Here is a 25315-nt window from a genome sequence, read left to right as displayed (position 1 = left end):
TTCCCATGAACTTTGCATTTTCGTGTTTCCTGTTGTATCTCATTTCAATAAGGAACTGTGCATTGCCAAGAACATCTCTCTGGCAAATCTTTATCTTCTAAGTCAACTTGATCATTTTCAGAAGACTCATAAAACTGTTAGCAATGTGACTTTTAGCAAGAGCAACTTCTGTGTTCAAGTTTGATTTCTTTTAAGAGAATCTTAATCATGAGCACAGCTCCGAGCTTAAACCCATGGTGTATTAACATGAGGCTCTTTTAAGTTAAGGCCTTGATTTTTATTTTGTTTTTTAAAAGATTTTATTTATTTAATTGAAAGAGACAGAGATAGTGACAGAGAGCATAAGCAAAGAACAGGAAAAACAAGCTCCCAGCGATGGTGGACTTGATTCCAAGACCCTAGGATCATGACCTGAGCTGAAGGAAGACACTTAACCACTTAACCAACTGACCACCAAGGTGCCCAAGGACTTGATTTAAAAAAAAAAAAAATTAATATTTATTAACTTATCTTAGCACCATGGATTTTCTGTAAAACAAAGAAATGAACTGTGACGTAATAAGAAGTATGTATTTGGCTTGTGCCCCTATTTCCTGGCCTATAGTTCCCAAAACCTTTGGAATCTCTGAAGTGACAAGTGTCTTTTTGTATGCTAATGAGATGACTATTTGCGGAGGGGCTCCTGGATAACCTAAGGATGGAGGCTGGTTGCCAAGGGGAACCAACCTAATCTTTTAAAAGGTTGGAAGTTTCAGCCCCACTCCTTGGTGTCTGGGGCAGGAGTTTGAATAAACACTAATGGCCAATGATTTAATTAAATAGGCCTATGTAATAAAGCTTCCATAAATATTCTAACTGAAGGGCTTTGGAGAGCTTCCAGGTTGGGGAACATGTGGGAGTGCTGGTAGGGTGGTGCATTCAGAAAGAGCATAGAATCTTTGTGCACCCCCCAGCCCCCTAAGACCCTGATCTATGCATCCCTTCCATTTGGCTGTTCCTGAGTTGTATCTTATAAAAAATAGGTAATAGTAAGTAAAGTGCTTTCCTGAGTTCTGTGAGTTGTTCTAGCAAATTATCAAATCTGAGGAGGGGGTGTGGGAAACTCCTGTTTGTAGCTGATCAGTTCGAAGCACATCTGAAACCTGGACTTGCAGTTGGTATTTGAAGTGGCAAGAGGAGGCAATTTCCTGAGACCGAACTCTTAACTTGTAGGGTCTGTACTAATTCTAGGAAGTTAGTGTCAGAATTGCTTGGTGTGGAAAACCCCACATTTGGTGTTAGAAGTGATGAGGTGAGTAGAGGAAAACAGGAGAGTTTTGTCCTATTAGAAATAAAAAGAGTTAGAAATAAAAAGTATTTTGGAGAGTTAGAAATAAAAAGCAATTCTCTGTTATGGCAGAGTTTAACGGTGTCATTGTAATCAAGAAACACACCAGGTCTCATACTCATCAAAGCTCAGTGATACTAGTACACCTTAATTGCTGTTCCCTCATTGCAGAATCACTTCTGTGTTGCAGTTTAGACAGAAGTTAAGAAACTTGATTCTGAAGTTGGAAACATCTGCATTTTGGTCTGCTACTTGCCACTTACTAGATAAATGAGTTGGGTAAGTTGCTTAGTTTCTCGAAGTCCTTGTTTCCCATTCTGTACCACTGGGCTATTGAGAGTGCTTACCTCAAGCAGTTGTTAGTGAGGAGTAAATGAGCTAATATGTAAATCTTGCGGCCCTCCCAGTAAGGAGAGGGAGGACATCTGTGACTCACTTATTCTTTTAATCTGCTTTCTACTTATGACAGGGTCAAGGAAACAATGATCCATCTAGACATTTTTTTTTTCCTTCAGGAAGTTGGGGGAAGTCTCCCGATGCTGTATTTAAGTTAATAAACATATAAAGCACTATGTTTACCCCCACTCCCTCCATATACACACCCCTCCCTTGTTTTGTATCTTAAGAATCTTCTATATGTTCTGTCCTGTAGTTTTCACCTCCACCTTTAGACACCAGTGTTATGTTTTCCTGCCTGGGAAACTAGGTTAAGAGGACCAGGAAAATGCCTTGTGATATCTCTGGTACCCAACGCTTGCTGGGAATGGATAATCTGTCTCAACTCATAATTTGGATAATTATGGGATGACTCCATATTTAGGACATTTAATGCTGTAACTGCATCTTTCTCACTGCATAGTGGAACTGTTTCATTCTCTGAGGGTTGAGGAGAACAATGGCCTGGAGGCTCAGTATTGGATATTTTAAGTATTACTGAGCCCGAGAAGGAAGTGTGCTTAGTGATTTAGGATCTCTGTGTTAGCTTCTCCGTTGAAGTTTTTTGTTTAGGCTGTATTCTCTGCCTCAAATTCCTCTTGCTCTTATGTGTGTGTGTAGGTGGGTAAGGGTGGTTGGCAGAGAAGAACCTAAAAATAGTGCTTGAAAGTGTTGCCAGCATCTTAGCTTTGTGTTGGAGAAACCATCTGCTGATCTCATTGCCTGAAACCAGAATCAAATAAGTTGTTCTGAAATGAGGGTTCAGAAGAATAAAGGTTTCCAGGCTTATGTCCTGCAAGGCACCAGACCTTCTACCTTGTTACTGAGGAGATAAGGTGAGTGAGAATGAGTCTGTGGCTTGGCCAGGCCAAGAGCATCTACCTCCCACCTCTGTGCCTTAGTAGTCTGAGTGATGTTTGGTGTGTAACTTAATGTAACTTAATGCAACTCTGCCTTAAGTTTGCAGGAGGCAAGTGGAGGAAAGCCATTGCTCTGTTGCAAATGAGAGAGAGTTTTTAAAATTTAATTATGTATGGTATGATTGTTATTTTTTAGAACCACAGGCAAGAAGCCTGTGAGACATCACTGTTCTGCAGCAGGATGGTAATTTCCCCTTTGGCAGATTCTCTCCCCTCTCCTTCCACGCAGGGACCTGTTGTGGCTATTTCCACTAGTGCAGAGTTAAGACAGTCTGGGGAATACTAGTTAAATTTATAATCAGAATTGTAAAGATCAGTGATAACAGGCAACAGTTTGCTCATGTTCACAAATAACAAGATGTGACAAAAGAAATTTATTTTGCAAAAAGCACTTCAGAAATATATTGAACTTATTTTGTCTCTCTTGGTCTCTGTCTGTCCATCTTTATCTGCCCCTTTCAGTTTCTGTTTCTATCCCCATTTTCAGTTTTGGTTTTTGGTATCCCATGCCACTGCCTGATCCCCATTATTATTCTTCCCTCTTTGTAACACTCATGCAGAGAAGACCAAGAGTACTCCTCCTCTTTGTGTCTGTTGGTCCCTTTTCCTTTCTTTCTCATCTTTTCCATTTCCTTTTCTTTCTTCATCCTCTTCTTCTATGCCTTAACCCCAATGTTTGTTTTTTTCCACTAACAGAATCGAAGTATAACTGGTCCTATGAACCACAGTTTCGTGGCTTGCATTTCACCTGCTTCCATGAGACTCCTTGTTCCCTGCCTCAAAGACCCAGACAATTTTTTCTGTAAATACCTGATTTGGAAAGAAGGGAGGGAAGGTGCCTCCTTTGAGCTCACATGAAGCATCCTATGTTCCTTGTGCTGGGCCTCTCTTGAGTTTTTCTGCTTACTCGTGAAGATATCTGGTGCAAAATGCCACCACCAGTGCTGCCCATGGCATTGGGGCCACAGTCAGGCTCCTGGTGCTCTAGCATCTATGAGTCGCTGAGTGATGCCTACTGTTCCTGACTGCTTCCATACTGCATCCTCAGGAGTAGAGAGAATGGCCTGTGCTCCACCTTGAGCCACACATTTCACTTGGGACTGAAACAACTTTCTTAGTGGCCTGAATCATGTAGTTCAGAAGGAAAGAGAGGGCACAAGCAAAAGGGGTTTTGGGGGAGACTTTGAAGGAAGGATTATTTTCAAAGGTGTTTTTAGTCATTAATTGTTCCTAATAATATTTTTTCTACATTATTAATAATCATATAATAACAATAATCACTGACTTCTATATGCTGGATATACAAATATGATCATTGAATAGTTAAGGCTTCCTTTTGGGACCTAGAATTAAATCCCCAAATCTTTACATGTCCTGTAAGTTCCCTTGATCCCTCTCTGTCTACCTATCTGTCCAACTTGATCTGCAAACTCTCTCCCCACAACTCTGCTTTCCTCTTATTTTGAAAAGTGGACCAAACTCTTTTCCTCCTCAGGGCCTTTGCACATCTTGGTTTCTGCCTGGAATACATTTCTCTCTCTCTTCCTTCACGTGGTTAGCTCATTGCTGAAGTTGTAGTGTCATTTCCATAGGGCGTGCTGTACACTCTTGTACCACCATCTATATTTTCTTCATAGAATGATGACAAATAAAAGGAGGCAACAGAGGAGACTTTTGATGGCAGTGATTAAGTCTGAGCAAGTGAGGTTTGGTGGGAGTTGGGAGTGAGGTGGGTTTATTTATATAATTTGTGTGATTATTTAATATCCATCTCCCCCTCACTACATGACTGCAGGGATTACGTTTGTTTTTGTATACTGATGTTTCCCCAGGCCTAGAACAAAATCAACTAAGTACCCACCATATGCCAGGTGCTTTACTTACATTCTTTGTTACTTTTTATCTTTGCCACAGTTCTATAAGCAGAGATTAGCAAACCATAGTCCATGAACCAAATCTGGTCTATCAATCATTTTTGTCAGTAATGTTTTATTAGAAAGCAGCCATGCCAATTTGTTTATGTATTGTCTATACCAACTTTTGTGGTATGAGGGCAGAACTGAGTAGTTACAAGTCAGACTCTTTTGTCTGCAAAGCCAAAGGTATCTTCTATTTGGCCTACTATAGAAAATGTCTGGCAACCCTTGGTACAAGGCTATGTAGAATCTCTATTTCACGGAAGAAGAAACTGAAGATCAATAAGGTTCAGTAACAAAATCCTCATATCTACATTTCAAGTGACAGAACTGAGAGTCAAGGTCACCATGCCCCCTTTAATATGTCTCCTCACATACCAGATCTCTTTGCTGACATATGCTTAGGGGAGTGGAGATTTCTGCAGGAGAGGTGACATCTGGTCTAAATCCTCCAGGAAAAGTTAGAATTCTGTAATGGACAAAAGAGGACAAAACAGAGAGCTTGATGTATTTAGGAGATAGGTAGTCAGACTGACCAAAACGTGGTTCTGGTGATCATGAGGACAGTGGGGGGAAATTGACAGGAAAGGAGGCAGCCAGAATGGTCCTGTGTCAGACCAGGAAGCCTGAACTTTAGCTCCCAAGCCTGTGGTTTCTGCTTTGCTTGTACAACTTCTCTCAGTAAAATAATTTGAGCATTAGTTCTAAATATATTTGTTTTCCATAAATTATCTGCCTGGAACACTCTTAGTACTGTATTATTTACATGGTAAATTGTACAAATATGGAAATTTCAAGAAGGTAACTGAAAATAAAATGAATATTTAGACTAATTTTTATTTTCATTATTAATGATTCATAATACCTTTTGGCTGTCTTATAATAATGATTATGTTTAATGAGAATGATGTTAATGAATATGCTTAATGATATTTGAAAACTTGGCTTAACACCGATACCGCTGTTTGAAGTTATCATTTCAAGATTAGTTTTCGTTAATATGCAGTTTTAATGATATCACAGTTGAAAATGGTAACTCACAAAGATACATGGATTCAAATGAAAGAAGTACATTGTTGGTTTCACTTACACATTATGATAATTATTTTTCAAAACTATCTACCAGTTATGCAGAAGTTTTTTTTTTTTTTTTAAAGATTTTATTTATTTATTTGACAGACAGAGATCACAAGTAGGTAGAGAGGCAGGCAGAGAGAGAGGAGGAAGCAGGCTCCCTGCCGAGCAGAGAGCCTGATGTGGGACTCGATCCCAGGACCTGAGATCATGACCTGAGCCGAAGGCTGCGGCTTAACCTACTGAGCCACCCAGGCGCCCCGGAAGTTTTTGTTTTAATTCATCTGGTATGTTTATGCCTTCCCTGTTGTCAGTTGCTTGTCAGTATGCAAATGAATTTGAATGCTTTGTTTTCATATTTTATACAATGCATTCACAATGTGTTCATGCCACTGAAACTGTTCACCTGAAATTTTTTACATAGTTAAGGAAGTTGTAAGTTTAAATATCTAGAGTTGGCAGTTTTTGAAGATGATACAAACCATTTCCAGCAAAAATTGTATAACAAAAGAAAATTTTTTAAACATTTGTTTCCAAAATATTCTCTCCAAAGTCAGGTTTCCTTTGGAAAGTTTTTTTTCTCTCTCTCTTACACTGTCATATTTACCCAGAAGGAGCAGATTTTGTGCTTATTTTTTTGTAATTCAAGGCATGTCAATAATATTCTGATTATTTTATTATTGCTTTCGCCTCTTGCTGTGGGTGACTGAGAGTTCAAACTAGGAATAGGAAAAATGTTTGTCTTGTCATTTTGTAGTGATTCATTAGATTTATTAGTATTTTCTTTAATCTATAGCTTAGTTGTTCATCTTGTGATGAACCACAAGATGGTTCATCTTGTGATGGTGATACTTTAGTAAAAGTATTCCATATAAACTGTAAATCCATTTTGTGTGGAATATGTAAACTGAAGTGTGTCATAATGTGCTTAAGTAAATGGATGATTGAAGACTCCACTGTCAAATCCTTGAAATTAGTGCACATTTTAAATATTAGAAATCCTTAACCACTTTCTTACATTTCAGGTACCTAAAAATTGAAGTAGTAACATTTTACTCCCACACCCTGATGACTCAACTTGTTTATCCCCTGCACTCATATACCTTATTGTAGAGACCATTGTTCTGTGGGCTGAAAAGCAAACCACAGGCTATGAAATGGGAGGCAGGTGACATGATCAAGTTCAATTTGTCTTTGGGATTATATTTTGTGGCTTTGTGTCTAGACACTTTATGTATTCTCCTAAGGTTTTTACTGTATGTATATTCAAATAAATAACTTAGCTGGATTTAAATAATACTATCCAAACATCTTCATAATAGGCAGCCACTCTAAAGCCTCATGAAGTTGTGTCCAGCCTTATTAGTGTCTAGATGCCCTCTGAAGTTCTTTGATAATTCCAGGGGCTTCACCCTTTAGGCTGGAGAATAATGTGCTTTATGTACAAGGAGAGGACTGAGGTGACTTAAACACCTCAATGTGGAAAGAAGAATAGTTGTGTTCTGCAAGAGTCAGGGCAAATGCTTTTTGTGACCTTATTAAAACTGAAGAGTTAAGAGGAAGAATTATTAGCTCTGACTCCATATTAAAAAAAAGAGGAAGAAGAATTAAAAAAAAATGAGAAATGACTCCAGGCTAAGAGTTGCTTGAGGAGTTATGCCCTTTTTAAACCTTAATGAAAAAAAATTTTTTTAATGTAAGCCTATGAAGATAAAGAACTAACCACTGACCTTGAAACAAGGAGAGGAAAAAAAATGAAGTCGGACCCTGAGAAATAGAAGTTGTCAAAACAATACCTACCTAGGCGAAATTTAATAGCCATTTTGGATAAAACTGCTGTGCTAGTTTATTTTGCAGACCATGTACCCAATACACAAGGGACTTCATCCCTTGTTAAGCCTGCAGGTTTACTTTTGAGGGAAGAATTTTCATTATCTCTTTAGGAACAATTATGTAAAAAGTTTATTGCCTTATTTCATAATTTTTCCAGTTACTGTAATTGTGTGAGTTTAGAAGACAAAACAAATTTAAAAATTTAAAGACCACTCTGTGTAACTGCAAATGACTTACAGCATGGCATCCACATAGAACTATGCCTTCCAAATTCTTGAGTGGTTGGAAAATACATTTTATGTCTTGGGAAAAAGAAATATATATGTATACAAAATGTTAAATTGGAATCTTAACTAAGGTACCAAGATATGATCGATATCAGACACCAGAATGAGTTGTGAGACAGAGTATCTGTTTGGAATTTCAAAGTAGGTGCTTAAAACCTGGCTTTATGACTTTTCAATCCTTTACTCACTTTGAATATAGAAAACAGTTGAGAAGGTTGATGTTTGTCGACAGAGGATTTTTTGTAAAGGATTTCTTTAGAGAAAGGTGCTGGATTACTTGAGAGTTTTTACCCCTCTATCACCAATGGAGAGAGTTAGAAGGTAGCCTGCCTCTTGCTTCTGACCTTCAACTGAACTACTTAGAGATCTTAAAATGTGTCCTCTGCAGTTAGTCAGGTACCATGGACAAATGCCTGTCTTCTGAATGGTAAATCTAGAATATGATGGATGGACTACCCAGTTGCCTTCACACTGGAGGAGCAAGTTGTTTTTGATACATTGGGATTAGCCTCTATACCCTGAATTTGTCCAGATAAACAATTCGCAGGAATTTCTCATGACATGAGTTATGCATGAGAGAGAGTTGATGTGGTGACCATCTTCAGTCCTGTTCAATAGTGCTAATTAGAGGAGTGATTGCACTTCAGCAGACAGAGAAAGCTTTTGGTCATGATGGAAACTTTGCAGCTGCAGAAGGAATTGAGTCACCAGCCAGAGAGCAGATGTACAGCCTGATTCTGAGAAGTGGCAACAGAGGATCACAGTGCTTGAGAATCCCTAGGGAACTCTCAGATGTGCCTCAAAAATAAGTGCTTTAAACACTTGATAAATGCAGAGAATATGAAGCTGTCTTGCAATGTTACTAAATAAAACCTTCGTTTCTCCCTTCCTTCTCTTACCTTCTCCTACTGTAGTCATGGCAGTAGAGTAAGATGAGGCTTTGGAAGTGTAAGGCAGGCACAAGAAGGGAAAGATAGGACCAGATGTTCTGATTGCCAAATTGAGCCTCTTCTTGTGACCTAATATCTCTGGGGACATTTTGTTATTTGACAGTGAACTGAAAATGTATGTTGCTGCCCAAGGTTGCATCTGGGGGCAGAAGAACTTTCTTCCACTGAATAAAATTTAAATATGTAATAGGAAGCAGAAAAAAAAAAGATACTTGCTAATTATATTTCATGAATCCTGTCTATTCAACATCCCTTACTCAGGGCTCCCAGAACAACGAAACAACAGCACATAGTGATCTAGGGACCTGAGTGGTCTAGGGACCTGGAAGTCAGGCTGATATGGTATGTTTCATTCCTTTTCTCTTTCCTTCTGGCTGCGGGCAGAACTAGGGGTAGAAGGAGATAATGTTGTGGAGTTAGCAGTAAGCACTATTTCTTTTGGTTTGCAAGGAGGGATGTTTGGCAACATCATTTGGATGTCTCACCAATGAGCTATTAAAGGGCTGATGGGTGTTGCACATCTGGGACTTAGAAAGCAATGCAATGTATATGGGCTCCCAGGTTTTACATATGTCTAATACAAAAATAACCACTCATAGGATTATTATGTGATTTTTTTTTCACAAAAAGGAGATGAGGAAATGAGATAATAAACATGGAAGGACTTAGGCATGAGTTGTTTGTGATTCAGGCAAAAGGCACAGCATCTTACCAGTTGAGGGTGGGAAGAGTAGTGAGACTCCATACTGTGCAGGGATTAAAATTACAAATTTTTGAGTCAGGCTATCAGAGTTTGAATTCTGGGACCTTAGGTAAGTATCTCTATTTTCTCATTTTTAAAAGGGATAAGCTACCGGTCTCATGGTATTATTATAGAAATTAAAGAAGATAATCCTTATAGAGTACCTGCTGTATAATTCATGTTACTTGTTAAGTATATAGTAATTGTCAGTTAAGAGGAGTATTATTTTTATTATTATTATTTTTAATCTGTAAAGTTAATTCTCACTGTTTGAGGTAGTTATGTTCTATGCAGTCATCATAAACATTGAACAAATATTAAACCATTGCTCCTAAGTGAAATAAAAGGTTAGGTTCCTGTGAGCCTCTTTTCACAGTAATTTCATCAACTGATCAATATATGACTTTGACTTGATTCATTAACACTGAACTCGTGGATAAATCAGGCCTGAGTGAAAATTATCTAATACACCTGTTTTTTCTATAAGGAATATTCTTGTGCTTAGGAACAGCAGACAGTACTTCAGCACTATATTTGGGGGATACTTTAAACAGTGAAGTCACCAACAAAACGCTTACAAAGGTGAAAAACATGTCATTAACTAGGCTGCAAAAGGAGTCTAGCTTATAATATGAGAGCTGAGGGGCACCTGGGTGGCTCAGTTAGTTAAGTGGCTGCCTTTGGCTCAGGTCATGACGTGGGGTCCTGGGATTGAGGCGGCTCAGAGGGGAGTCTGCTTCCTCCTCTCGCTCTGTTTCTGCTATCTCTCTGTCAAATAAATAAATAAAATCTTAGAAGAAAAATATTACAAGAGCTAAAACAAGAAGGCAGTGTGTGTTTGACCTCCGCTGGGAATGTACATGTTGAGCAACTCAAATTTTTGCTTCTCTGCTTATGTCTGTGAATTACTGCAGAAACATAACAGTAACATAACTCCTATCATGAACTTGCTGATTTTTTGAAGTCAAGGCAAATATCACATTTTTCCCTGTTGGGTTTTATTTTTTAAGTGTAGTAATCCCTTTTCAACTTCTCCAGAACTTCTTCGATCATGATTCTTTTAAGCAGCCATCCTTTTGAATTTTGTGTCTTCCATAAATGTGTAAGCTTTTAAACTGTTCATGGATAAATACTTTATTATCTAATACCTTGGGCCTTGCTAGTCAGAGAATGAGATACTAATTTTGAGAATTATTAGTCAGTTTTGGCATTGTTCCTTTTTGTTTTTCTCCCTCTTTTTGCTTTCTGTTCTTCAATGTAACCACTCATTTCTACTGTAGTAAGTTACCACAGTTATGTTATGTAACAGCTTATCTGCATTTTAAAAATTTCCCATTACTGTGAGTCTTAGTCTATTGGTTTCTAGAAAACAGATTATTTCCTATCCTTGAGAAAACACCAATCAATAGCCAAGGTTATGTTATTCTGGCATTTGATGCCAGGGCCCAGGCCTACTCTTTGCCAATATTTTTCAAAGCAAAATATTCTCTTATTATTATCCTTTATTCTTTCAAAATTCTGATTCTTACTTGTAAAAAACTTTAAAAACAGTATTGTGTTCTCAGGCTGTTTGTTTTCCTTGTGCAGTGGAAAAACATTGTCCTCAAAATTAGAAGACTTTGGTTTGAGTCCTAGTATTTCTAATTAGAAGCTTAATGACCTTGAAAAAATACCTTAACTTTTATGAACTTCTGTTGTTTTTGCTTTTTAAATAATTATAATCCCTCTATGTGTGTGAGGAATGGTATTTCAGGTCTTCCTGGGTGTATCTTGTTATCTTGGAATAAACCTAACCAAAGAGGTAAAGCATCTATACTCTAGGAATTACAAAACATGAATGAAAGAAATTTAAGAAGACACAAAAATATGGAAAAACATTTCATGCTCATGGATCGGAAATAAACATTGTTAAAATGTCTATGCTGCCCAGAGAAATCTATACTTTCAACACCATCCCAATCAAATTACCAATGGCATTTTTCAAAATGCTAAAAAAAAAATCCCAACATTTGTATGGAACCAGAAAAAAGCCCGAATTGCTGAGGAAACGTTGAAAAACAAAAAGCAAAAAACAAAAAAAAGCTGGGGGCATCATGTTGCCTGATATCAAGCTATATTACAAAGCTGTGGTCACTAAGACAGCATGGTACTGGCACAAAAACAGACAAATGGGCCAATGGAATAGAACAGAGAGCCCAGATATGGACTTTCAACTCTATGGTCAGCTAATCTTCTACAAAGTAGGAAAAAATATCTGATGGATAAAAGATCGTCTCTTCTATAAATGGTGCTGGGAAAGTTGGACAGCTATGTACAGAGCAATGAAACTGGGCCATTCTCTTACACCATACAGAAAGATAAACTCTAAATGAATAAAAGACCTCAGTGAGACAGGAATCATAAAAATCCTGGAGGAGAACATAGGCACTCACCTCTTCGACATTGGCCACAGAAACTTATTTTAAGACACATCTCCAAAGGCAAGGGAAGCAAAAGCGAAAATGAACTTTTAGAACTTCATCAAGATATAAAGCTCTGCACAGCAAAGGAAACATTCAACAAAACAAAGAGGCAACTCACAGAATGGGAGAATATCCTTGTAAATGACACTATAGACAAAGGGCTGATTCCCAAGATCTATAAAGAACTTCTCAAATTCAACATACAAAGAACAGATAAGTCAAAAAATGGGCAGAAGACATGAGCAGACATTTCTCCAAAGGAGACATACAAATGGCTAACAAACACATGAGAAAAGTTCATCATCATTAGCCATCAGGGAAATTCAAATCAAAACCACATTGAGATACCACCTTACACCAGTTAGAATGCCAAAAATCAGCAAGGGAAGAAACAACACATGCTGGAAACAGCAAATGTTAGACTGTTGGTGGGAATGCAGTTTGGTGCAGCTCCTTTGAAAACAGTGTGAAGGTTCCTCAAAAAATTAAAAGAAGGGCCATATGCACCCCATTGTTCATAGCAGTTAATAATGTTCACAATAGCCAAAATGTGGAAAGAGCCAAGATGCCCTTCAACAGATGAATGGTTAAAGAAGATGTGGTCCATATACACAATGGAATATTACTCAGCTATCAGAAAGGATGAATACCCAAATTTTGCATCAACATGCATGGGACTGGAAATTATGCTAAGTGAAATAAGTCAAGCAGAGAAAGTCAATTATATGGTTTCACTTATTTCTGGAACATAAGGAATAGCATGGAGGACATTAGAAGAAGGAATGGAAAAATGAAGGAGGAGAAATCAGAGTGGGAGATAAACCATGAAAGACTATGGACTCAGGGAAACAAACTGAGGGTTTTAGAAGAGAGGATTGTGGGGGGATGGGTGAGCCTGGTGATGGGTAAAGGAGGGCAGGGGTTGCTTGGGAGTACTGGGTGTTATACGCAAACAATGAATCATGGAACACTACAACAAAAACTAATGATGTCCTATGTGGTGTTTAACATAATACAATAATAAATAAATAAACACGTAAATAAGTACGTAAATAAATAAATAAATACGAGTAAATAGGGTTAATAGTTCCAATCCCAGGGCTGCCTGGGTGGCTCAATTGTTTAAGCAGCTAAGCTGTCTTTGGCTCACGTCATGATCCCGGGGTTCTGGGATTGAGCTCCCATTGGGTTCCTCACTCACTAGGGAGCCTGATTTCTCCTGGCTGCTGCTCCCCTTGCTTGTTCTTACTCTCTCCTTCTCTTGCTGTCTCTCTCCATTTCAAATAAATAAATAAAATCTTAAAAAAAAATAGTTCTCATCCTGGATACTCCTGATTATGTAAGGATTTGAAAGAATGAAGGGTGCCAAAATGTTCACAGTTAAATGAGTGTTAGTGTAGTTGATATCTGCTCTATGGATGCTCCCTGGGTCTTCTCTTGGATGATCTTCACCCCCTTCATGGATTAGTAGGAGTGTATGGTGATCAGTAAGTCTGATATATTTTGGCAGTCCTCAGATATTACCCTGTATATCTGTATCAGGAAGAGATTAAAAACTCCCCACTGACTATATTGGATCTATGCCTACTGACTTTGATCCTTCAGGGGTAGATGAGGGCACCAGCTGTGAGACTGCAGGCACCAGTTTTTATCAATGGGCTCTACTGCAGAATTCCTCACTCTCCCCTCCAGATGCTCCATGAAGAAAAATACTTTATGGTCACAGAGATCTGGGAAATGAGGAATCTTTCTTGGAGATTTACAGCATAACATTAACATATTAAAGGCTCTGAGAAATCCTGCAGTAAAGAAGCCAGTTCAATTTTATTTAATTCAGTAGTTCTTAAAGTCATCTGACTTTGGAACCCTTTTCATGGGTTTTTGATTAATGTCACATTGAACTAGCTTTTAATGGAAGCTTCTTCTGGAAATGTTGGCCTAGGATAGTTAACAGTTAAATATCCCTCCATGGATAGTGATATGGCAATTTATTTTTATTTTGATCTTTCTCCCCACCTGACCCTGTCCCAGCAAGGTTTTGGAGAAAACTGCCCTGACAGTTCTCCCAAACCAGCATATTTCCTCCCATGAAGTCATCCTTTAAGTAGTTTGGCACCAAACACTGGAGTGCTCGGTGGCTTCTGTCTGTGTCACTGAGAACAGATTCTAAAGACTGGAGGAAAGGACACAGGGAGTATACTGGGCAGCCTCCTTGTGGCCATCACTTTTACTTCTTCACTATAGACTATATAGTACCTAGCAGAGATATAGTACCAGGATTAAACACAGCCAAATAGCTCAGGAAACATGAGGTTTGGGCAAGTGCTCACTTATTTCTGCAGTCCTCATATTTTCTTTGAGGACTGATCCATGATCAGTCCTCATAGAAAATGATCCCTGATCAATTTTACCAAAATGAAACCACTGAGATCTAACTCTGGATTTTCATTTTTTTGACAGTAGGTACGTCATTGTTCACCCTCTCATTCTGCCTTTGAAACTCAAAGTCAGCAGGTTCTTAGCTCTGATTATAGCCTCCTTTGTATACTGGGACATCACTGCTTACCAATTCTCTCTGCTTCTCCTCTGCCCATGACATTGTAACACTTAATCACTTGATGTCTGTTTTACATTTGTATTATACCATTACATTAAGTTTCTTTCTTTCTTTTTTTTTTTTTTTTTCCTAGAAAGAGTCCTCTCTGCTGTCCACAGGAGCTCCCCACAGACAGTTTTATTGCTTACAAAAAAGCAGTCCATCCCTCGTGCCCTCCCTGCCGTTCGGCCAGCGGGATGGCGGTCCCACAGTCCGGCCAAGTGTCCGTCAGCTGTCGTCCTCCCCCTCTGATTCTTCTGCTGATTCGGACGCACTCTCGGGCAAGTCATCTCCCATCTGCTGGAAACTTCCGGACTGTGCATCCCACATGTATTTGATGGTGACCTTGAATTCAGCCATCTCATACCCGAAAAGCTTCAGCACGCGGGCCTGCTCTGGGGTCAGCACATCGCCCTCCTTGCACACCTCGTGGTCGGACAGCAGGGTCACCACACCTCTCTTGAGGGCGGTGGGCAGGCCCAGCTGCCTCAGCTGTGGCTCCATGGAGTGGGGGAACTGCTCCAGGGGCCCTGGGTCCAGGGTCACAGTGAAAGTTGCTTTGTTTCCGGCTCGAGCGAAGTCCATTTCGTAAACCACTCATTCACTTCCTCCTTGGTGCGGTTGGTGAAAAGGAGACCGACCTCACCCCTTAACTTCTTGCTGACCTGATGTAGGTTGTCTTTGTACTCGTCAGCCGGGCTTCGACCCAAGGCCACCATCATCACCTGTTTTTGCCAAAGAACATCCGGCTGTGCTTCCAGGCGCTCCGGATGTCCTTCAGCTTGCTGTTCCTCATGTTGGCCACGGAGAAGAGGAAAAGGTACTTGTACGTGTCCACACATTTCCGAAGCTCTTCTATCAGGTTCTGTTTCAGTTCTAAGCCTTTCTTGGCAGTTTTGGTTAAGGAAACTTCCTTGTTGCGCTTGGATTTGGGCATCGCGTTGCAGGCACATGCGGCCTACATTAAGTTTCTTAAAAATTACTAAGAATTTCTTTCTTCCCAGATCTATGAACTTTCCTTCGTTCTTACCCATTTGAGTCCTTTTGACATTTGATTATGCTGACTACTAATTTTTAAAAAACCCTCTTATCATTGACGTCTATAGCAATGTGCTTTCCTGTTTTCTTTTCCTGCCCTTTTCCTGTATCCTTTGCTAGTTTCTATACTACTCTTTAATATCATTCCCATTCCTCTTTGCCAAAGCCAAGCCAAGCCAAGCCAAAGCCAAAGCCAAAGTCACGTTCTCTGCTCTCTGTTCCCTACATGTCTGTTGACTTCAGCTAGCACATCTATGTTGAATGACTTCCAAGTCTGTATTAGTCATTTTGTTTTTGCCCTTGCTATAATTATATATTGTCAACTACCTGCAGTATTAGAGTACCTGAAAGGAAAACTGAAGGCTTTCACTTACCTCTAAAATGGATTCTTATAACTGCTTTCTTTCTTTCTTTTTTTTTTTTAAAGATATTTTAAGTATTTGTTTAAATTCTAGTTAATTAACATACAGTATAATATTAATTTCAGTAGTAGAATTTTGTGATCACTTACATACAATACCCAGTGGTCATCACAGCAAGTGCCCTTTTTAATACCCATTTGTCTTTAACCCACCCACTTGCCTACCTCCCTTCCAGCAACTATCAGTTTGTACTCTATAGTTAGGAGTCTGTTATGGCTTGCCTGTCTTCCCCCCACCATGTTCATCTGTTTCATTTCTTAAATTCCACATATGAATGAAATCATGTATTTGTCCTTCTTGACTGACTTTTTTGCTTAGCATAATATACTCTAGCTCCATCCACATTGATACAAATGGCTAGATTTAATCCTTTTTGATGACTGAGTAATATTTCATTGTATATTTATATACACATATCTTATTTATCCATTAATGAGTTGATGCACAATTGGACTCTTTCCATAATTTGGTTATTGTTGATAATGCTGCTATAAATATGGAGGCACATGTTTCCTTCAAATCAGCATTTTTGAGTCCTTTAGTAAATATCTAGTAGTGCAATTGATGGATCATAGGGTAGTTCTATTTTTTAACTTTTCAAGGAATCTCTGTACTGTTTTTCCAGTGACTGCTCAAGTTTGCATTTCCACCAACAGTGTAAGAGTGTTCCCCTTTCTCTTCATCCTCCCCAACACTTGTTTCCTATGCTGTTAATTTTAACCATTCTGACAGGTGTGAGATGGTATCTCATTGTAGTTTTGATTTGTATTTCTCTGATGATGAGTCATGTTGAGTATCTTTTCATGTGTCTGTTAATCCTCTAGGTATCTTCTTTGGAAGACTGTCTTTTCATGTCTTCTGCAAATTTCTTAACTGGATTATTTGTTTTCTGAGTGTTGAGTTTGATGGGTTCTTTATAGATTTTGGATACTAACTCTTTATCCCACATGTCATTTGCAATATCTTCCCATTCCAAAGGTTGCCTTTTAGTTTTGTTTATTGTCTCATTCACTATGCAGAAGCATTCAATTTTGATAAAGTTCTAGTAGTTTATTTTTGCTTTTCTTTCCTTTGCCTCCAGAGACCCAAGAAGAAGGTACTATAGCTGAGGTCAAAGAGGTTGCCGCCTGTGTTCTCCCCTGGGATTTTGATGATTTCCTGCCTCACATTAAGGTCTTTCACCCATTTTGAGTCTATTTTTGTGTATGGTGTAAGAAAGAGCTCTAATTTCATTTCTTTTTGCATGTTGCTGTCCAGTTTTCCCCACACCATTTTTGAAGAGATTGTCTTTTTTTTCCATTGGATATTATCTCCTGCATCAATGAAGATTAATTGACTATACAGTTGTGGAGCCATTTCTGTGGCTTCTATTCTGTTCCTTTGACCTATGTGTCTGTTTTTATGCCAGTACCATGCTGTCTTGATCACTACAGCTTCGTAATATAACTTTAAGTCTGGAATTGTGATGCCTCCTGCTTTGATTTTCTTTCCCAAGTTTGTTCTTTTCCCTTTATTTAGGGTCTTTTGTGATTCCATACAAATTTTAGGATTGTTTGTTCTAGCTCTGTGGAAAATGCCGGTGGTGTTTTGATGGGGATTGCATTAAATGTGTAGCTTGCTTCAGGTAGTATAGACATTTTAACATTATTTATTCTTCTAATCTATGAGCATGGAATGTTTTTCCATTTCTTTGTGTCCTCTTCAACTCCTTTCATCAGCTTTCTATAGTTTTCATAGTACAGATATTTTACCTCTTTGATTAGGTTTATTCCTGGGTAGCTTATTGTTTTTGGTACAATTGCAAATGGGATCGATTCCTTGATTTCTCTTTCTAATGCTTCAATATTGGTATATTGAAATGCTGCAGATTTCTGAAAGTTGATTTTGTATCCTGCCACTTTGCTGAATTAATGAATGAGTTCTAGCAATTTTTAGTCATGTCTTTCAGGTTTTCTTCAGAGTATCATGTTGTCTGCAAATTGTGAAAGTTTGGCTTCTTCCTTGCCAATTTGGATGTTTTTTATTTCATTTTGTTGTCTGCTTGCTGAGACTAGCACTTCCAGTGTGACTTTAAATAACAATGGTGAGAGTGGTCATCCCTATCTTGTTTCTGACTGTAGAGGAAAAGCTCTTAGTTGTTCCCCATTAAGGATTATATTATCTGTGAATCTTTCATATATGACCTTATGGTGTTGAGATATCCATCCATTCTTACTGTGTTAATTTTTTTTTTAAATCAGGAAAGGATGCTGTATTTTGTCAAATGCTTTTTCTGCATCTTTTGAGAAGATTATATGGTTCTTATGTATCATGTTGATTGATTTGTGAATATTGGATCACCCTTGCAATGCAGGAATAAATCACACTTGATAGCGGTGAATAATTTTTTTGTGTGTGTGTGAATAATTTTTTTAAATGACTGTTGGACTTATTGCTAGTACTTTCTTGAAAATTTTTGCATCCATGTTCATCAGGAAGGTTGGCCTGTAATTCTTGTTTTTAGTGGGGTTTTTGTCTGGTTTTGGAATCAAGGTGATGCTCTCTTTGTAGAATGAGTTTAGAAGGTTTCCTTCCATTTCTGTTTTTTGGGAGAATTTAAGAAGAAAATGTATTAACTCTTCTTTAAGTGTCTGGTAGAATTCCTCTGGGAAGCCAGCTAGTACAGGACTTTTGTTTGCTGGGAGACTTTTGATTACTGATTGAATTTCTTTGTTTGTTATCAGTCTGTTCATGTTTTCAGTTTCTTTCCTATTTTTGTTTTGGTAGTTAATATGTTTCTAGGAATTTATCCACTTCTTCCAATTTGTTGGCATATAATTTTTTATGATATTCTCTTATAGTTGCTTGTATTTCTTATAATTGTTTGCACTTATACTATGATCTTTCATCTCTAAGATTTTATTTATTTGTGTTCATTCTTTTTGATAAATCAATTTTATTAATTCTTTCAAAGAAACAGCTCCTGGTTTCATTGATCTGCTCTACTTTTTTTGTTTGTTTATTTGTTTTGTTTCTATATAATTTATTTCAGCTCTACTCTTTATTAATTCCCTTCTTTTGCTGGCTTTAGGCTTCATTTGTTGTTCTTTTTCTAGCTACTTTAGCTGTAAGTTTAGGTTGTGTATTTGAGATTTGTCTTGCTTTTTGAGGTGGGCTTACATTGCTATATATTCCCCTCTGATGACCGCTTTTGCTGCATTTCAAAGGTTTAGGGCTGTCATGTTTTCATTTTCATTTTCATGTCATGCTTTTCATTTGCATTGCTTCTGTATATTTTAAAAATTCATCTTTAATTTCCTGGTTGACTTATTCATTCTTTAATAGAATATTCTTTAACATCCTCCATGTATTTGTGGTCTTTCCAAATTTTTTTCTTGTTGACATCAAGTTTCAGGGTGTCATAGTCTGAAAATTTGCATGATATGATCTCAATCTTTTTGTACTTGTTGAGGCCTTATTTGCAACCCAATATGTGATCGATTCTGGAGAAGAATGTGTAATGTGCTGCTTTATGGTGAAATGTTCTGAATATATCTGTTAAGTCTGTCTGGTCCAGCATATCATTCAAAGCCATTGTTTCCTTGTTGATTTTCTACTTGATGATTTGTCTGTTGCTGTAAATGGGGTGTTAAAGTCTTGTACTATTATTGGATTATCATGAATGAGTTTCTTTTTGTTTGCTATTAATTGATTTATATATTACACAAATATTTATAATCATTAGATTTTCTTGATGGATAGACCCTTAATTACAATATAATGCCCCTTTTCATCTCTTGTTATAATCTTTGTTTTAAAATCTAGTTTGTCGGATGTAAGTATGGCTGCTTTGGTTTTCTTTTGATATCTATTAGCATGATAGATGGTTTTCCATGCTCTCACTTTCAATCTGGAGGTGTCTTTAGGTCTCAAATGAGTCTCTTATAGGCAGCTTATAGATGGATCTTGTTTTTTTTTTTTTTTTAAATCCATTCTGATATGCTATGTCTTTTGATTAGAGTATTTAGTCCCATTACATTCAGAGTGATTATTTAGAAATATGAATTTAGTGCCATTCTGTAACCTGTAGAGTTGGTGTTTCTGGTGATGTTTTCTGTTTTTTTATAGTCTTTGTTGCTTTTGGTCTTTTTTCTTCTCCACTCAAAAAGTTCCCCTTAAAATTTCTTTCAGGGCTAGTTTTGTGGCCATGGCCTCCTTTAGTTTTTGTCTGGGAAACTCTTTATCTTTCCTTCTATTTTGAATGACAGCCTTGCTGGATAAAGAATTCTTGGCTGCATATTTTTCCCATTCAACACATTGAATATTTCCTTCCACTCCTTTCTGGCCTGCCAGGTCTCTGTGACAGATTTGGTGCCAGCCTGATCTGTCTTCCTTTGTAGGTTAAGGGCCTTTTCCTCTTGCCACTTTTAGTATTCTTTCCCTGTCTTTGTGTTTTGTGAATTTGATTGTGACATGCCTTGACAATGGCCAGCTTTTTTTTTTTTTTTTTTTTTTTTTAATTTAATGGGATTTCTCTGCACTTCTTGGATTTTGATGTCTCTGTCCTTTCCCAGATTAGGGAAGTTTTCAGCTGTAATTTATTTGAATAAACCTTCTCCCTTTTGTTTCTCTCTTCATCTTCTGGGACTCCTATGATATGAACGTTATTACGTTTTACTTATATAGATGATAGATGGAAAACCATCTATCATTTATAGTCACTGAACTATCTAAGTCTACCCTTGTGGTCCATTACTTTTCTTTTCCCCTTCTTTTTTGCTTCATTATTTTCCATAATTTTATTTTCTTTGTCACTGATTTGCTCCTCTGCTTTGTCCATTATTATTTATATGGGCTCCATTTGTGTTTGCATCTTGGCTGTGGCATTTTTATTTTCAACCTCAGTAGATTCTTGTTCTTTTATGTTGTAGTAAGGAACTCTCCAGAGTCTTCTATGCTTTTTTCAAGCCCAGCTAGTATACTAATAACCAATGTTTTAAATTCTAGCTCAGACATCTTATTTATATCAATATTGATTAAATTCGTGGCTGTGAGTTCTACCTCATGTTCTTTCTTTTGGGGTAAATTCCTCTGTCTTGTCATTTTGTCCAGAAAAGAAAAGAAGAAAGAGAAAAAAGAACAACAAAAACAAAACAGAAAACAAAACAAAACAAAACAAAACAAAAAGCAAACAAAAAAACCTAAAGAACAAAGTAAGAAACAGCAACAACAACAACAAAAAAACTCAAGCAAAACAAAAACACAAAACAAAACCAAAAACCAAAAACCAAAATCCAAAAACTAAAAAAAAAAAAAAAAAAAAAAAAAAAAATCAAAAACACTGACTACATTCTGGGTGTGTTTTGGTTTGCTTGTTAAAGGAATGTAGATTCAAAATTTTAAAAATTAAATTAAATTAAATTAAGTATAAAAAATGAAAATAGAAAAAATTTAAAAAATATGAAAAGATAAAAATAAAAAATAATGCAATATTAGAAAGAATTGGAAAATATAAGAAAATAAATGAAAAAATAATAAAATAAATAAAGAATAAAAGTAAAAAAGGAAGCTTGATCATATTTTCCTTTGTGCTGAAGCTTTGCAGTACTATATGATCAATAAAGTTTGTGTGAGCTGGTTGTTTGCCCTTGTCTTTGGCCTGCTGCACTGATTCTCAGGATGAGTTGTTTTCAGTGGAAATGCTTATTCATGACACAGTGGAGTGGGGCTTGGTGTCCCCTGCTCTGGCTTTCGCTAGATGGTGCTGTTTTACTCCCTTAAGTCTTTCAGCTCTGATGGGTGGGATGAAAATGGCTGTGCCCTGCTTTCCAGCCTTGGAGCTGAAATTTTGTGCTCCTACTCTTCAGAGAGCACTCACAGAAAAGCAGTTAGCTAGTTACTCTATTTGTTTCCCTGCTTTCTGTCTGAACCCTGTGTTCACTCTGCCCTTGTCTGAGTCTTTATCTCAGGCACCTGACCTTGTTTCAAAGCTCCAAATTTCATAGGTGGTCTTGCTGTGCTTTCCAGTCTGTCCCAGGAAAGTGGTACATGACGTGGGGCAGTTCACTGTTTATAGCAAAAAGCTGGTACCAAGACCTGTTGCTTTCTGCTGGCTTCCTGGATTATATGCTTGGGAACAGCCCAGCACTTCGGTACCACCTGTTCTTTCTGTGACCCAGGGGATCCTGAGACCACCCTGTCACACCTGGGATTCTTCCCCTCTTCACCATCTGAGCACCTTTAATCCAGGCATATCCCCCACAGTAGTGAATTTAAAAGTTCAGATTTTGTGCTCTGCCACTTCTAATACTTTGCAATAGCCTCCATAAGCAGCCTCCCTCATTGCTGCATCCACATCTATGTCTCCCCAAGTGAACTGCACTTCCTACCTTCCAAAGTGTGGTCACTTTTCTACTTATAGATTTGTAGTTTTTGTACTTTCAGACCTCTGATGGACTTCTTGGGGGTTCAGAATAATTTGATAACCGTCTAGTTGTGTTCAAGGGATGAGGCAAGCTCAGAGTCCCTCTACTCCTCTGCCATTTTAACTCCTCCTAGGATTTTTCTTTATCTACATATTTTGCAAATTTAACTACAATATGTCCTGGTGTTGGCCTGTTTTTGTTGATTTTGATGGGAATTCTTTGTGCCTTGTGGATTTCAGTATCTGTTTCTTTTCCCAGATTAAGGAAGTTTTCAGCTGTAATTTGCTCAAATAAGCTTTCTACCCTCTTTTCCCTCTCTTCTTCTTCTGGGACTCCTATGATATGAATGTTATTATACTTTATGGAATTGCTGAATTCCCTAAGCCTACATTTGTAGACTTGTAGACATGATCCAATATTTTTCTTTACATCTTTTCAGCTTTATTATTTTACATAATTTTATCTTCTATATCACTTATTCATTTCTCTGCTTCTTCTTTGTGGAATTATGCTCAGATGTAATCCTTGTGGTCATTACACTCAGTTGTTTTCACATCTCAGTTATAGCATTTTTTATTTCTGCCTAACTAGTTTTAAGGCCTTTTATCTCAGCAGTAAGGGACTCCCTGGTTCTCTTCCATGCTTTTCTCAAGCCCAGCTAGTATCATTATCATTGTTGCTTTAAATTCTGGATCAATCATATTACTAACGTCTATTTCAATTAGAACCCTGGCTGTGATCTTTTCTTGTTCTTCCTTTTGGGATGAATTCCTCTGTCTTGGCATTTTTCTAGGTCTCTGTCTTCTGTGTGTTAGGAAAGCCTGTTATGTTTTCTGCTCCTGAGAGTAATGACTTTATAGGGCCTGGTGCTTTAGGAAGTGTCTCTGGTGTATGCTGTGTACACTCTGCTGCAGTGTTTTGACTGCTCTGCTCTTTTTTTGAGGTAGTCCTCTGCAGAGTTTCTCCTTGCTTGCAGTTGGGAATGTTTCAACCTTGTCCAGAGTGCGGCAAATTTTAAGTTGATGTTCTCTGATTTACTTGTTAAAGGACCTGATGCAACCTCCACTAGTGCTATAACTTTGCAGCACTCTATGATCAGTAGACTTGGTGCATATGGAGGATTTGTGCTGGTCTTTTGGGGGAGGGGCCCACTGCACTGCTACTCAGGCATACTTGGAGCACCTGCAGAGCACAGGGTGAGTGGTGCTTGGTTTAAGTGGTTTATGCTGTCACTTTTGGCACTCTGCTGCTTACTGAAGTGAGTTTAAGCTGAGTGGCAGTGGAGAGAAATGATGCCTTCTTGCTGCTTTGTCTCTGGAGAAGCAGTGCCATCACTCAGATGCACTCCAAGAAGGGTGAACTCTCTTTCCCAGTGTACCCCAGGGGATCCTCAAATCACACCTTCTGTCCCCCGGGCTATCTGCTTTCCTTCTCCACAGGAGCACTACAGTGCCCACCAGCCTCCACACCCGCCATGTCATGTTGCAGACCTATGAAACTCCAGTCTTTGAGCCCTCTGGTTGTAGAATCTCAGAAAAATAAGCCCTTCTCAGGCAATGGCTCTGGGGAAGTGTTTTCTTTGTGTGATCTCTTGTGTGCATCTCTCTCCCTCCCTCTCTCTCTCACATCTCTGGGATCAGATTTCTCTCTCTTCAATGGCACCTGTGCTCTGTGTCTCCCAGTCATGTCTCTGTACCTCTTACCTTCCATGATGTGGCCCTTTCTCTCCCTCATTGTGCAGTTTGTTCTGTCAGTCCTCAGATTGATTTCTTGAGTATTCAGAATGATTTGGTATTGATCTAGCTGTCTTTGAGGGACTAGGCCTAGGGTCCTATATTTCCACCATCTTAGCTCTTCCTAACTACTTTATTTCTATACGGGGTCCCACTAATATTGGTCTTCAAATAACTTTGAAGTTATGTTCAAAGGAATGTTCCACATTCCCAATCTCCTTCTTGAAATCTACATTAATTTTGTCCTTTTATTTCAAAATGTTTTTTATGTTTTCTGTATGTCCATTTTCCCCACCCAGTACCTGGTTAAAACTGATGCTTGTGAAGTTTGTTTTTGGGACCCTTGATCATAGAGTTCTGGACTCTGAAAATTCCCACTGGTGTCTCTTTCCTATTACCTCAGATTGAAAGTGCTACCAGTCTATTTTTTGTCCTCTCAAAAAACAAAAATACAAAAACCTTTAAACTTATTCTCCCTGAGGTAAGAATATCTGATAATAGTTTATCACATTACCCAGTCTGATTATTGCAACTCAAGTTTCTTTAAAGTGGAAATAAGCTTTGCATTAAAACAATGAAGGCTCTAAATCTTAGACATCATCCATAATGAATAGGGATCTTTGAAAATCAGTAGCTTTTGTGATTTTCTACTTCACTTGTATGGAAGTCCAATACTGCTATCCTCCCTGAAGTCCTAAATTTAAAAATTCTAATATATTAGTTTCATATATATAATATAGTGATTCAACAATTGTGTACATTACTCAGTGCTCCTCATGCCAAGTATAGTCTTAATCCCCTTCACCTATTTCCCGCCTCTCCACCAACAGTACACAAGGGTTTCTGTTTCTCTGCATCTTTACCAACACTTATTTCTTGTGGTTTTTTATTTTAACCATTCTGACAGGTGTCAGATGATATCTTACTTTGGGTTTACTTGCACTTTCCTATAGATGAGTGATGTTGAGCATCTTTTCATGTATCTGTCAGTCATTTGGATGTCTTTGGAAAAATGTCTGCCCATCTTTATTGTATTATTTGCTTTTTTTGGGTTTTGAGTTGTACATGTTCTTTATGTATTTTGGATATTAACCCCTTATCAGACATATCATTTGCAAATATCTTCTCTCATTCAGTAGGCTGTCTTTTACTTTTATTGATTGTTTCCTTTGTTGT

The 25315-nt window shown here is 37.9% G+C and overlaps 1 pseudogene; it reads right to left on the bottom strand.

Annotated features, from left to right (window-relative positions):
* Positions 1-14665: 14665 nt before the first annotated feature.
* LOC131833120 (mRNA turnover protein 4 homolog) lies at positions 14666-15494 on the bottom strand (annotated as a pseudogene).
* Positions 15495-25315: the final 9821 nt, after the last annotated feature.

This window comes from Mustela lutreola, chromosome 6 (genome assembly GCF_030435805.1).
Source record: "Mustela lutreola isolate mMusLut2 chromosome 6, mMusLut2.pri, whole genome shotgun sequence".
NCBI classification, from domain to species: domain Eukaryota; kingdom Metazoa; phylum Chordata; class Mammalia; order Carnivora; family Mustelidae; genus Mustela; species Mustela lutreola.
This window is presented reverse-complemented; position numbering and strand designations above follow the sequence as displayed.